This window comes from Nicotiana tabacum, chromosome 17, assembly GCF_000715075.1.
Source record: "Nicotiana tabacum cultivar K326 chromosome 17, ASM71507v2, whole genome shotgun sequence".
NCBI lineage: Eukaryota > Viridiplantae > Streptophyta > Magnoliopsida > Solanales > Solanaceae > Nicotiana > Nicotiana tabacum.
In genome coordinates, this window is record NC_134096.1 from 89,078,513 (window position 1) to 89,092,932 (window position 14,420).

The 14,420-nt window shown below is 37.4% G+C and overlaps 1 non-coding gene across 1 annotated transcript; it reads left to right on the top strand.

Moving 5' to 3' along the window:
- Window positions 1-12,864: 12,864 nt before the first annotated feature.
- Window positions 12,865-12,971, top strand: LOC142172340 (small nucleolar RNA R71). The gene has a single exon (XR_012701701.1). It is a non-coding gene; the product is annotated as a small nucleolar RNA R71 (small nucleolar RNA).
- The last annotated feature ends 1,449 nt before the right edge of the window (window positions 12,972-14,420 follow it).

Here is a 14,420-nt window from a genome sequence, read left to right on the forward strand (position 1 = left end):
GTCCACTTTCATTTAAGACTTTTCGTTATTTATTCAAAAGTCTAGCTCGATATTGTCTTATCTTAATACATAGTTTATCTCCTTGTCTTCATGGTGCTTGCAACTAGAGTACCTATTGATTCCACAACTAATAAGTTTAATTCGTGGAAAGATATTCATTCTCCACTATTACCAAATTTGTGACACACACATACCAAAATTTTTTGATTGTCGATATTTGTGTTTCTATCCTCTTACTTTAAGAAGTTATTATTGTTGCAATATTACCTCAACATATAGGCCTTCAACACTTGGTTATTAATGTGATCTAGATGATACTTACATCCTTTAAAAACTTGTACTCCCACAATTATTTTGCCTTTCACTTGGGTACCATGTCCTAACCCATATAATCCACTTCTGGTATAAGAATGCATTTGAAAAAAAATGAAAGAAAGAGAAAAAAAATCTTTTCCTATTTTATCCCGCACCGAGTGTGCGCACATAATATTCATGCTTAAGTACCATACCCTCAAACCGCAACTCATGTTGTTAAGTGTCATCTTTCTCTGCTCTTATAACTAAAGTATGATTAACACATTATTCCTTCTATAATTGTACTATCCTCGTGACTTTCTAACGTCACGCTCCTTTGTCCATGCTCAAATATACATTTGGCAAGTACAACTCTATTGCGCTTTTCATGAGTCCATGTTCACCTACATTTTCTGCAAATACTACTCCATTACGCCTCCGAGTTCGAGCATAAATATATCATCGGAAAGTACGACTTCTTGACGCCCTTGAGTCCATGCTCCACCATTTTGAACAAGTACGACTACTTCACGAGAAATTGGTATACCATCTTCGTGCAAATTTTCACAGTAAATCTTATTTTCACGATAATATATGCAAGCAACTCATGGTTTATCTGCATATACCATATAAATTTTCAAAAAAACATCCACATACACAAATTCTCGGGGCATACCCTTACTACCCATCGAATTCAATACGTGATTACACAATGAGCACCTTCATGTCTTATAAGATATTTTTAGCCTCATTCTCAACACAACACATTTAGGATGCATAAGATAGTGCAAATCTTTGAACTACTTGAAATCCTTCGACTTCTAGAATGTATCATTAGTGCTCTCTAGCTCTTTAGCCTTAAGTCGTTCATGCAGTATTTACAACCCATTCAATTGTCACGACCCAATTTTCCCTCCGTTGGGTATCATGATGGCACCTAGTCTTAGGGACTAGGTAAGCCTAACATTTACTGAATAACAACCATAATAAATAACATCTAACAACTTAAAATGGAATTCTTTATACAAGTTTATAATTTCTAAAACCGGTAGTGCAAGTCATAAGTTCTACAGAGATTTGCTACAAATTTCTAAATACAACTTTTTGAAAATAGGTAAAACAGTGTGAATACAAAATGGGAAGGTGACTCTGAAGCCTGCGAACGCAGCAGCAGGTTTACCTTGAGTCTCCACAGCAACAGTCCGCACAGCTAGCTAATGATCAACTGACTTCGAAAATACCTGGATCTGAACAAAAATGTGCAGAAGTGTAGTATGATTACACCATGAAGGTACCCAACAAGTGTCAAGACTAACCTCAGTGGAGTAGTGACGAGGTATAATCAAGACACCTACTGGACTAAATATCCTGAAGAAGTATAAGTATAGAAATAACAGAGGATGATATCTATATAAAGACTACGCGAAGTGGCAATTAATACGGTAATTGCGATAAGGAAGGAAAACAACAACTATCAGCGGAACACCATAATAATGACATAGAAGAATGAACGAAAACACAGCCTAAGTCCGATAATTACAGATAAAGAAAGGACAAGTAACAACTCAACAGTGCGACAGCTTTCACACCGGGTTTTAGTCAATAAACTCCACGAGGTACCGAACCTCAGACTATCACAACTCACGGGTCTCAATACCTGAACCCTAATACTTGGCATTATGTGCCCTCATTATACCTCATAACCGCACTGACAACTCGCGTGCCAAATAGAGTCATTCTCACATAGAAGGCAAGTAAGCAAGGGTGTGCATTTATATTCAACAATATCAAGAAAACCTCTTATTCGATAAGAGTGCTTAACTACGTGTATGCTTGTGCAAGTATCCTAACATAGTTCATACCAGCTAGTGAGCATAAGGAAAAGAACGGACAACACGTAGACTATTTTCTCACAACTTTCACAAGATAAAGCTCACACAGGTAAGTGTACCACTACACAAATATCAACAACAAGAATGCCCCCAGGCCATCACAAATCATCACAAATCAATCCCTGACATATCCACCTTGTCTCGCCACGTGTGCAATAGTAAAATAAATGCCTGCCTTGTCTCGCCACACGTGCATAATAATGTTCCCACCTTGTCTCGCCACATGCGCAACCCACATATATATATCCCGCCTTGTCATGCCGCATGTGCAAATATCAATAGTAACAATAGCACGACAGAAACCTCGTGCAACCCTATAACAAAGAGATGTCAACAAAGGGCACTCCCGAGATACTGTCTCGTAGTCCCAAAAGTAAATGCTCAACAAGGGATCTCCCGAGGTACCACCTCGTAGTCCCAAAAGTAAATATACAAGACAGGGGGATCTCCCTAGGTACCGCCTCGTAGTCCTAAAGTAAATATGCAAGACATGAGGATCTCCCGAGGTACCTCCTCGTAGTCCCAAAGTAAATATGCAAGAACAACAAGTACAACAGCAACAATAACACTAATACAAGGGTACGACAAATAAATCAACTCAGAAATTGCAGAACTCAAAGGAAATGAGGAATTAATTCACAAGGAGTGGCCACAATAGAGAATGCTAGTCATAATAAGAACAGCTGAACAAGAAAGGAAATTTTATGTAACAACGGTCCACAATGTACAATTCGACAACGAGGGAGCTAACTCAAGGCGAATAATTCCAAATAAGGGCAAGTTAACTAAAATGTAGGATATCTAACTTTTTTTAAGGTTGGCAATTAAGAAAGAGATACAACAAATTCAATTAAGGATGAACAATTACAAAAGAGATAATTATAACTTCAAATAAAGATAAGCAGTTAGAGGAAAGATAACATGGCAATAGAAGAGATAATCATTTCAGTTAAGGCACAAATGACTCAAATAAGCATCAAGGGCGGATCATAAAGCAATTAATTCTAATTAAAGCGGATAGATGTGAAACTAGTAATTAAGATACGTATTCATAACATAACAATTACATAATAAGTGAATACAAGGACCTAAAAACTCTAAAAGGCCAACTTTCCACAAATAAGTTCGAGCACGTACTCGTCACCTCGTTTACACGGACTATAATTAGCATAAAAACTCAAATCATAAGGGGTAGTTCCCCCACATGAAATTAGGCAATATACTTACCTTAAAGAAGATAAACCGATACTCTAAAATGAACTTCTCGGGTGAAATGACCTCCGGACGGCTCAAATCTTACCAAAATAATTTCAAAGTACAAATAAAACTCATAAGAAACTATTCCGGATCATAAAGGCTCAATCTTAATCAAAATCTAAAAATTGACCCCCAGGCCCGTACTTCAGAACCCGATAAATTTCACAAAACCCGAACACCCATTCCGATACGAGTTCAACCATACTAAAATTATCAAATTCCGATACCATTTCGTTCCTCAAATCATGATTTTTCATTTTGGAATTTTTCTTCAAAAACCTCCATTCTCCTCAACTCAAAACACAATTTAAATGATAAAAATGAAGATAAAATCATGGAATATATTAAATTCTAGGTGAAGAACACTTACCCAATCATTTTGTTTGAAAAACCCACAAGGAAACTCCCAAAATCGAAGTCTAAAACTCAAAATATGAAGAAAATGGCCAAACCCTCGACTTAAATGATTCTGCCAGGATTTCCGCATCTGCGGACAAGGACGTGCACCTGCGCACACGCATTTGCGAGAACGAGTCCGCATCTGCGAACTCACCTAGCCAGGCCTGAAACCGCATATGCGGATTTACAGCCGCACCAGCAGCACCGAAGAAGCGCAAGGGGGAAATGCAGAAGCGAGATTCTTCGCAGGTGCGACTGCAGGATCGCAAAAGCGGCCTGGCGGCCTCCCCAGAAGCGAGCGAGCCTCCAGGACACTGTGACCGTAGAAGCGACTAGGCTCACACAGAAGCAGAACTGCAGCTGCTCTCCAAAGCGTCGCAAGTGCGAAAACACCAGAACCAGACATGTTCAAAATCATGAAAAACATCTGAAACTCGTCCGAAACACACCCGGGGCCCCCGGGATCCCGTCCAAGTATACCAACAAGTTCCATACCCTAATACGGACTCGCTCGAGGTCTCAAATCATATCAAACAACGTTAAAAACACGAATCACCCTCCAATTCAAACTTAATGAACTTGAAACTTCAAACTTTAAATTTCTATAACCGATGCCGAAACCTATCAAATCGCGTCCGATTGACCCCAAATTTTGCGCACAAGTCATATTCAACATTAAGGACCTACTCCAACTTCCAGAATCGGAATCTAACCCTGATGTCAAAAATTCCACTTCCGGTCAAAAACTCCAAAAATTCGACTTTCGCCATTTCAAGCCTAAATGAGCTATAGACCTCCAAAACACAATCCGGACACGCCTCTAAGTCAAAAATCACCCAACGGAGCTAACGAAACCGACAAAACTTCATTCCGGAGTCGTCTTCATACAGTTTCGACTACGGTCAAAATTCTAAAGCTTAAGCTTTCGTTTTAGGGACTAAGTGTCCCAAATCACTCTGAATCATCCGATAATTGAATTCAACCATGCACGCAAGTCAATACACATGATACGAAGCTGCTCATTGCCTTATGCTGCCGAACGAGACTTAAATTCTCAAAACGACCGACCGGCTCGTTACATTAACATATTCAACCCCCTTATAACGTAAGGAATTTAATCATTCCGCACTCAACCGCTACATTGGCCCATATAAAAGAGTTTTAGAGCATATTCTCATAAACCTTATCATTTTCGTAATTTATTAACATCAAAATGAGATATATCTTATATCGACAGGTTTGATATTGTCCTTTCATAACGTCTTACCTTCCTAGAAAATCCATGTTACTCCTTTAACCTTCAAGATTATGCTTTTTATATACCTTATGCCTTAACATGTCTTCCACTTATCCATTTAGACGCTGTTACACTGTTTTCATGTATATATGCACTGGTCAGTGGTCATTAACTATTGATGTAGTTCAGGTTGCCTTCTTTATGCATAAACACGCTTTAATACTCCACACGTCGTCACCATATGGCATAGTTTGAATATTCTTGCCTTATGATTATGCATTTTTTCTTTCTTTCTTTCTTTTTTTCCCCTCCTCGTGTCAGTACTAGCTCATGTGACACGACAATCACTACAACTCGTCATGCCGAGTGTCTATTTGGTCCTTAGAAGAATTTGAGGATCATCCTTCTCATTTTGGTATCACAAACTTTCCGCAATTCTCAATGTCATTAAAATAACATTCAACAATATTCAAATCTCATCTTCCTTTAGACAAATTAGTAGCCCTTAGCTAACTGTTCCAATCCACTACTTGCTTATTTGGATTGTACCCTTTTCAATCCATTCGAGACTTTTGCCTTTATATTCACATCAAGGGCCATAATCACCTTCTTCAATACTCCTCCAGCAACTAGTGTTATTACTTGAATAAGCGTTATATTCATCACTTTTCTTTGCTAATCTCGTCGAAAATTTGATACAGATTGAAAATTTTCTTATTGCTTCAAGCTTTAACGCACGATCTAGAAAAAGAAGAGAGAATGAGAATTTCCTATAATGTCCATATAGCCTTCCTGATATAAGTGTGGTGCACAACATACTGGTAAGAAAAATTCTACTAGATACGATTCCATAGACTTCCTAGGACTCGAATTAGAACCTAGTGATCTGATATCAAGTTTGTCACGACCCAAAACTACGTGACCAGCATACTACCCGATCCGAGTGAACCAACCTGTACTAGAATACACATCTATATGCCTAATAGATGCATGCGAAAGTCTTATCATAACACAACTATTTTAAATAATTAAAACTATGCATGAAACAAAAACTTTAAATCAGCCATTTTTAATAAATAGAAATACATAAAGATAACTAGATTTCTTTTATGCATGTCAAAGGAATAACTATCGATTACACCCAAAAAGAATAACTATCGATGGAATCTCTAAGGCACGAGGATAAACTAAACACTTGGAAAAAATCCCTAACTAAAAGAAAATAAGATCAATATGACAACTACCACAAAATAGAAGTGATGCTTCACCATATACTTTAGAAAGAGTCATCCTAGCCTCATCTGCTCATCATGTACCACAACTCATCCTGAAATCATGTAAGTAAGGGAGCCCTGGAGGGCTGAGTATACCGTCACGTACTCAATAAGTGTAATAGACTCTCTCTAACTCAAGTTTCTGGGACAAGACTTTACAAAAATAGTGCAACCAATATTCAGTATAAAATGGTAAATAGTTATATCAACCATGCTCTTTATCATTTTTAAGTAAAATGTAAACCATGATATAAACTTTTAAATCATTCGTATGAACCCTAGATTTTAATAAAAAAGCATACATAACCATTTCAATTGCATTTAGTCGTTGAAATCACTTTCGGCTCCTTAAGCCTAAACATAAGAAAATCCTCTTTTACCTTTCACCGGGAGCACTACACCGACACCGATATAAGAATAATGTCAACTAGGTGATCATCCTAGCGACAAGTATCATATACCCTACTTGCTTAGGTCGTCTCATCGTAGTGCCACACGAATTAACTCAACCATGCTAATAAATCACATTTGCCCCTCTTGGGGGACTTATCCTACAAATCTCGGCTTAACCTTGAAATGTGTCCCTACACCAGCACGTGTAGTTTCATGGTAACAAACTCAACATTCGAACAAATCTCGGTGGTCTCCACCAGTAACTCCCACAATATTTGTAATTATCAAAATAAAATAGCATGGCACCTATAGGCCTCACAATATCTATTCTTAAAAATTTGGCAAGTATTGCCCCTTTTTAAACCTTGAATACATGTAACACGTAATTCAATTCACTGATACGCATAAAGCTTTTAAAACTATGAGAACGATCCCATTTCCTTTTTAAACAAAGTGTTATTTTATACATTTAGCTTTAAGCTTAATTACCATTAAAATATCATTTTCATCAAAATAGCATTTCAACATCATACTTTGACGAACAATTTCGAAAATTCCGTTTAAGTCGCATTTCATGCCTTTAACATCAAAATAAGGTTTTAGTAAAACTTATAACATTTTCATCTCAAGTGCCATTTCTCCAATAAATTTCAAAATGAGGATTTTATTCTTAATAATTTTTTATAAAACCAAATGGCACTTTATAAATTATATGCATAATAATTTATAACACATGGTGAAACCCGTACTCGCTTGTCCCCACAAGCACGAATTCTCATTTACAATCAATTTATATGAGGTCATGTTTTTAGAGAAAATCCCTCGAACAAGAGTAAGTCTAATAAACTTACCTAAAGTTGCTTTCCAAATCTTATCCAAGAGGTCAACGACGTCAACAATCCATAATCTATATGTCCGAGCTCACATATAACAATAACGCGTCAATGTATGGGGCATTTTGCTTTATTTTTGCAAGAATGTAGGATAGTAGCATAATATACCATGCCAGGTACTCCTGAGCAAAATGGTGTGGCTGAAAGACGAAATCGTACTCTCATGGAAATGGTGAGAAGTATGATGTCAAGGACTAGCCTACCTGAGTCTCTTTAGGGGTGAAGCCTTAAAAATAGCTAGCTATATCCTGAATAGAGTTCCTAACAAAATCTGTCTTGAAAACTCTATTTAAACTATATGGACAACCCGAAAACCTAGCTTGAATCATTTTCACATTTGGGGATGTCCATCTGGAGTTCGGATTTATCCACCCACGGAAAAAAAAAAAACTGATCCTTAAACTACCAGTTGTTTCTTTATAAATGATCCTGATCACTCTAAAGGTTTTAGGTTTTTCTGTCATGGGCATGGCACTAGAATCGTTGAGTCTATTAATGCAAAGTTTCTTGAGCATGATATTTGTGATTGTGATTGTTTATATGGTAAGGAAATTTTATTGAAAGAGAAGGAAGTCATTGTCCATGTAGTTGTATATGAAAAGGTGGTAAACCAACCTATTCATGAGGGGCAGAATTGACGAGCGCAAAACACACACTTATATTGTGCTCGCTAGTCAAAGATAGTATAGTATGATATTATCTCTACATGGATTGGATTTAAACAGTATTCTCGTAGTTTGTAGCTTGGTTTTTATCCAGGAGGATCAACAATGAGTTATATAATTAATAAACTAAAATCTACAGTTATTGGCTAATAACAATCGCAACAAAGGTAAGCTAGGAAGTTATCAATGGGAGACAATATAGGTTGATAGGATAGGTGAAAGACAATTAATTCGGGATCTAGCTCTAGATAATTCACTTCTAACGTTCAAGTGAGTCTTTCAAATCCACTTAATTATCAGTACAATTGCTTAGTAGAAACTCCTCTCTCGATTAAGTCTCAACCTCACAATATGAACCAATTTCAGCTCGGTGAAGATATACAAGAATTCGTAATGGATTAGTCTTTAGGACGACCTCTTTCGATTATTCTCCTAACTAGGTTTAATCAAGGATTCAACTAGCCTCTTTCGATTACTTAAAAGAATTTATGAACTCAACCAACAATATAATGCAAATATATCACAAGTTATGCCTCTCTCGATTATAAGAACAAGATAACATAGATGCAACAAATAAATCTTTCCAAAATGATTCAAATACATAAAAATAGAGTTATAATCCAAAAACAACTATCAATACACCAAATCCATCAAAACCCAGTTGGATCTACTCCATAGACATGGAGAAGTTCTTCACAAATGAAATTAAAGTATAGGAAAACATAGATTCAATCCAAACCCAGATCTTGAGTGAGGAAGAAATGATGAAATCCTTGTGCTTGTGTTTTTCCAACTCCTCCTTAGCCTCCTTAGGTCGAAAATATGTCAAAAGTCCAGAAAATGGTATTTTTCCATGTATTTAAGCCATCCCCCAATAATCCCCGGATGAAAATACTATTTTTTAGCGGAAATGGGAAGATACTCTAACATTTTTGTACTATCGCGCCGCGGCATGCGCCGCGCTTGTGGCGAATTCCAGTACGAGTTGCAAAACATTTTCTGGGAACATTTTGCACTGCCGCACCGCCCCATGCGACGCGAAAGTGTAAGTTTCTTAGAGTAATTCATTTTTTTCAGTTTTGACATCCGGACTTGGTACTCAACTACCGAACGCGATCTCGGTTTAATCCCTTAGGTTTCTACTCAGACTTCAAACCTCCAAATAGCTCAGATTTGCTCTGTAACATCTAAATAACTCGGAATCACTCCTACACGGCATAAAATACATAATAAGTATAAAACACTACTAATTAAAGCTCAACATAAGTAAAGTGCAGTAAATTAGAGTGCAATAAGCGACTAAAATGCGGGATTATAGCCTACCATCAATACCCCACACTTAAATCATTGCTCGTCCTCGAGCAATCAAACTACACTTCACATAGACACGACCTTTTTAAATAAGTCTCCTAACTCATCACACCAATAATAATAAAACAGATTAAGCACAATATCGTAACATTCTTGTCTCATGATTTAACTCGAAAGCACCACGTATTTTTCACAACTCGCTCACTTATTCTAACACAGAGGTCAATGACAATACCTTTCCTTCATGAATCAAGTGCCCTTACCCAACAATAGAGAGTAGTTCCATACACAATAAAAGTTAAGAATAATTAGGAACTCAAGATAGAAAGAATTTACTCACTCTCAGAAACAACAACCATATGCCACAAAAGATGCATCATAGGCTTGCCCGTAGTGTACTACTCTACTAATCGAGCTTATTTAGTCAAGGATCAAGTAGGACTTTAATTGATTGTAATGTAGGTTGCGGGACAGGTAGGATACATTTAGATATAAGAGTAACTACACCTCCCTAAGCACTTTTAATACATATACTTAACCTTTGAACCGCACACTTATGTCAAACCATAACTCCACCTTCACATCCGTATATGTCAACTCCCAACTTCTTTAAGCACAAATACATCAAGAGTTACCATTATCAATGAATATAAACTATTTTTTCTTCATTTTCTTTTTCGATTCAAGTGGCTCATACTTTTTCACAATATTGCACCTTTCTCCTTATTTCAATAGTTCCACTCAAAAGCCAAACCAACCACCCCACACTTCAACTTTTACAAAATTCATACCAATTTCACGTGCTCACGAGAGGTAAATGATTCAAATAGATGGTCAATTCAAACAAAAGGTTAAGGCTTGTAATGTGGTTACCAAAAAAAAAGATTACAGGCTCAACGGGGTTAACTACGATACATAATAATTTGGTGGGTAAAATATATAGCTGGCTCAACAAAGAGACGCCTATATCACTTCCAAGACTGAATAAAACTACTATTTCGCTTTGCAAACACACGGGGCAAGTTCTATACACCAAATTCAATGCACATAATACATGAAACCTCATATACACATGGCACATAACTCACTCGGGATCGGATTCATCGAGACACTCTAGTCAAAGCAGTTAAACAAAGTTAAGATCATATAACTTAAGATGCTTATACAAGAGTCAAAAACTAAGGATAAGTATCACAACTACAGCACTTACTATTCTCAAGGCATAATACAGTCAAGAGATATTGCTTTCATTACAAATCACAGCACAAGGTTTCCTAATCCTAAACAAAAAATAAAAACTAACTACATCCGGTTCAAACAAAACCCTTGGAAAAGAACCGCAACACAAAGAAAAACCAAGGAGGAATTCATACGCTACCAAAAAAAAACTTTTGTCTTTTTTTTTTCAACTTAATCCCTCAAGAAACTTGTCGAATGACATTCATCGTCGGGAAAAGTAAAAAACTTTAAAATTTTCAATCAAATGAATTACAAAAACACACAAACACACATACACATAGACATTTATACATTCTATACATATATACATCCTCACCCCACACTTTAAATTATCCATGCAGGTAGCTTCTTCTCGGCCTTCTTGGGGTACACCCCACACTTTTCTTCCTCACTCATTGCAACGTTCTCGTTTTTGCCCTTCACTTTCCATACAACACTAGCAACTAGCTTCTCTCTTTTTACCCCGGTTTGTACATCCATCTCAAAAGTCACAGTCTCCTCGCCCACTCTAAGCATGAGTTTTCTCTCATGTATATCTAATATTGCTCTACCCATTTCTAGGAATGGTCTTCCTAGGATGAGGGGGACCTCCTTGTTATCTTCCATATTAACCACTATGAAATCCACATGAAATACAAACTTATCTACTCGAACTAAGACATCTTCAACTATTCTCTCAGGTATTAGAGTTGTTTGGTGTGCCAGCTGTAAGGATATTGGTGCAGACCTTATCTCTCCAGTCTCCTTCTCCAGTTTCCTATAAATAGATAGAGGCATTAAATTAATTGAGGCACCAGAATCACATAGAGACTTATCAAAATTAGTAGTACCTAAAGAGGAAGGTATGGTAAAACTCCCTGGATCTCCACACTTTTGTGGGAGTTTGTTTTGAAATATTGCACTGCAATACTCTATGAGCTTGACCACTAAGGTCTTTTCTATTTTCCTCTTCTTTGTCAGGATCTCCTTCAAGAACTTGGCATAAGCCGACATTTGTGAGAGCACTTCTGTGAATGGTAGGTTTATATGAACCTGTTTCAGCACATCTAGAAATCTCTCGAATTGCTTGTCCAGCTTTTCTCTACTTAACTTTTGGGGAAAAGGAAGCACAAACATATGCTTGCTCGCCTCAGGTTCCTCCCTTCTCGAGTTTTCTTCCTTCTTCTTTTCAACACCACTTTTTAGCTGCTCCCCGCTTTCTTTTTCATGTTTCATATCTTTGTGGATTGGGGTGAGATCTTTCAACACTTGCCCAATTCTCAAAGTTACAACATTCACTGTTTCTTTGGAATTTTTTTCTGTATCAGCCGGGAGTGTTCCTGGGGCTCTCTCAGACATTAGAGTAGCTAAGTACCTAACCTGTCTTTCTAGGCTTCGAAATAATGTACCCAATTCTTTGATAGCTGCATCATGGGCATCAAGCCTCTCATCCGTCTTGATAATAAAGGTTTTCATAAGATCTTCCATGCTGGGTTGATTTGACTATGGAGGTTGATACTGCTGCCTCTACTGCTTTTGAAAATCTGGAGCTCCTTGTTCCTTGAATCTGGGGTTGTTTTGTTGCCATGCATTTGCAGTACCCCAGGTGAACTCCATGAAAAACCGGGGTGCCTCTGACCCATTGCATTAAAATTATAGTTTTCTACAACATTCACTTCCTCAGTTGAGGCTTGACACTCATGAGTAGGGTGTCATCTTCCACATATATCACAAGCTGCGTGGTGTACATTTTGCATCGAAGCTACAACTAGATTTCATATTTCTTTAGCCATAGCATCAAGGTATACTTGCACAGATGTAGTAGCATCAACTTGGTGAACACCAGTTGATTTTCTTTTATCCACACTATCAGAGGGCAACTGATTAGCATCTTCAGATAACTCATCCAGAATATTAACTATATCCTCTGGAGTCTTCTTCATAAAGGGGCCTTCAACTGCATTGCTCAATGTTCTACGCGAGGTCGGTGTCAATCCATCCCAAAAATCCTGGAGTTGCATCCAGAGTTCAATTCCGCTATGTTGACACCTTCTAACTATTTCCTTAAACCTCTCCCATGCTTCAAAAATAGTTTCATTCTCTTTTTGGCAGAAGTTATGGATTTCTCTTCTAAGCTTGCCCGTCTTAGCTGAGGAGAAATATTTATCAAGAAATTGTATGGTCATTTCCTCCCATATTCTAATTGACCCATTTGGCAAGCTTCGAAGCCACTGCTTCGCATCATCCTTAAGTGAAAAGGGGAATGTCCTTTAAGACACTACATCTTGTGACACCCCATTGTATTGAAATATGTTCATAATCTCCTCGAAGTCCATCAGATACGTGTTTAGGTCTTCATTCATCTTCCCTCTAAAAACGCAGCTGTTTTGAATGGTTTGAAGCAAACCTTGCTTCAACTCGAAATTATTGGCTGCAATTGGAGGTGGTCTAACACTTAACAATCCTTGATTGTAGACTAGTCTTGCATAGTCACCCAATTCTCTACCAAGTCTTGGTACCGCATTCTCGAACTGGTCATCAATCAAGGGTCGATTTAGATTGAATCTTCGACCCCTATTGTCTTCGACAGTTTCCTCAGCAGCTCTATGGGCTGCCTCAACAACTATCCTTGCATCCGCCTCTACCTCATTATCATCGTTATTAACCATGTGTTCTTGGGTTAAAGTTTTCCCCAAGAACCTTACGGTGAACTCTTTCTCCTTCCTCAGTTGCCGCAGGTGTTTTTCCAATTCTGGGTTGTAAGGTATTACTTCTTTACAAGAAGATCGTGTCATACACTACGGACTTAATCTGTTGCCCTGCACACGGAGGAGAAACCCGTGAAGAACAAAATAAAAGTATAAAAAAATATATAAAATAAATTCCTGAATTAGTACTACAAACTAGTTCAAACACTATTGATTGCCAATCCCCGGCAACGACGCCAAATTTGATGAGCGCAAAACACACACTTAAATTGTGCTCGCTAGTCAAAGATAGTATAGTATGATATTGTCTCCACAGAGATTGGATTTAAATAATATTCTCGTAGTTTGTAGCTAGGTTGCTATCCAGAAGGATCAACAATGGGGATTTATATAATTAAAAAACTAAAATCTACAACAATTGGCTAATGACAATCACAACAAAGGTAAGGAAGGAAGTTATCAATTGGAAAAATATGGGTTGATAGGATAGGTGCATGATAATATTCGGGATCTAACTCTAGATAATTCACTTCTAATATTCAAGTGAGTTTCTCGAATTCACTTAATTATCAGTACAATTGCTTAGTAGAAACTCCTCTCTCGAATATGAACCAATTTCAGCTTGGTGAAGATATGCAAGAATTCGTAATGGATTGGTCTTTAGGAGGACCTCTTTCGATTATCCTCCTAAATAGGTTTAATCAAGGATTCAACTAGCCTATTTTGATTACTTAGAAGAATCTATGAACTCAACCAACAATATAATACCAATATATCACAAGTTATGCCTCTCTCGATTACAAGAATAAGTGAACATAGATGCAACAATTAAATCTTCCAAAATAATTCAAAAACATAAAAATAGAGTTATAATCCAGA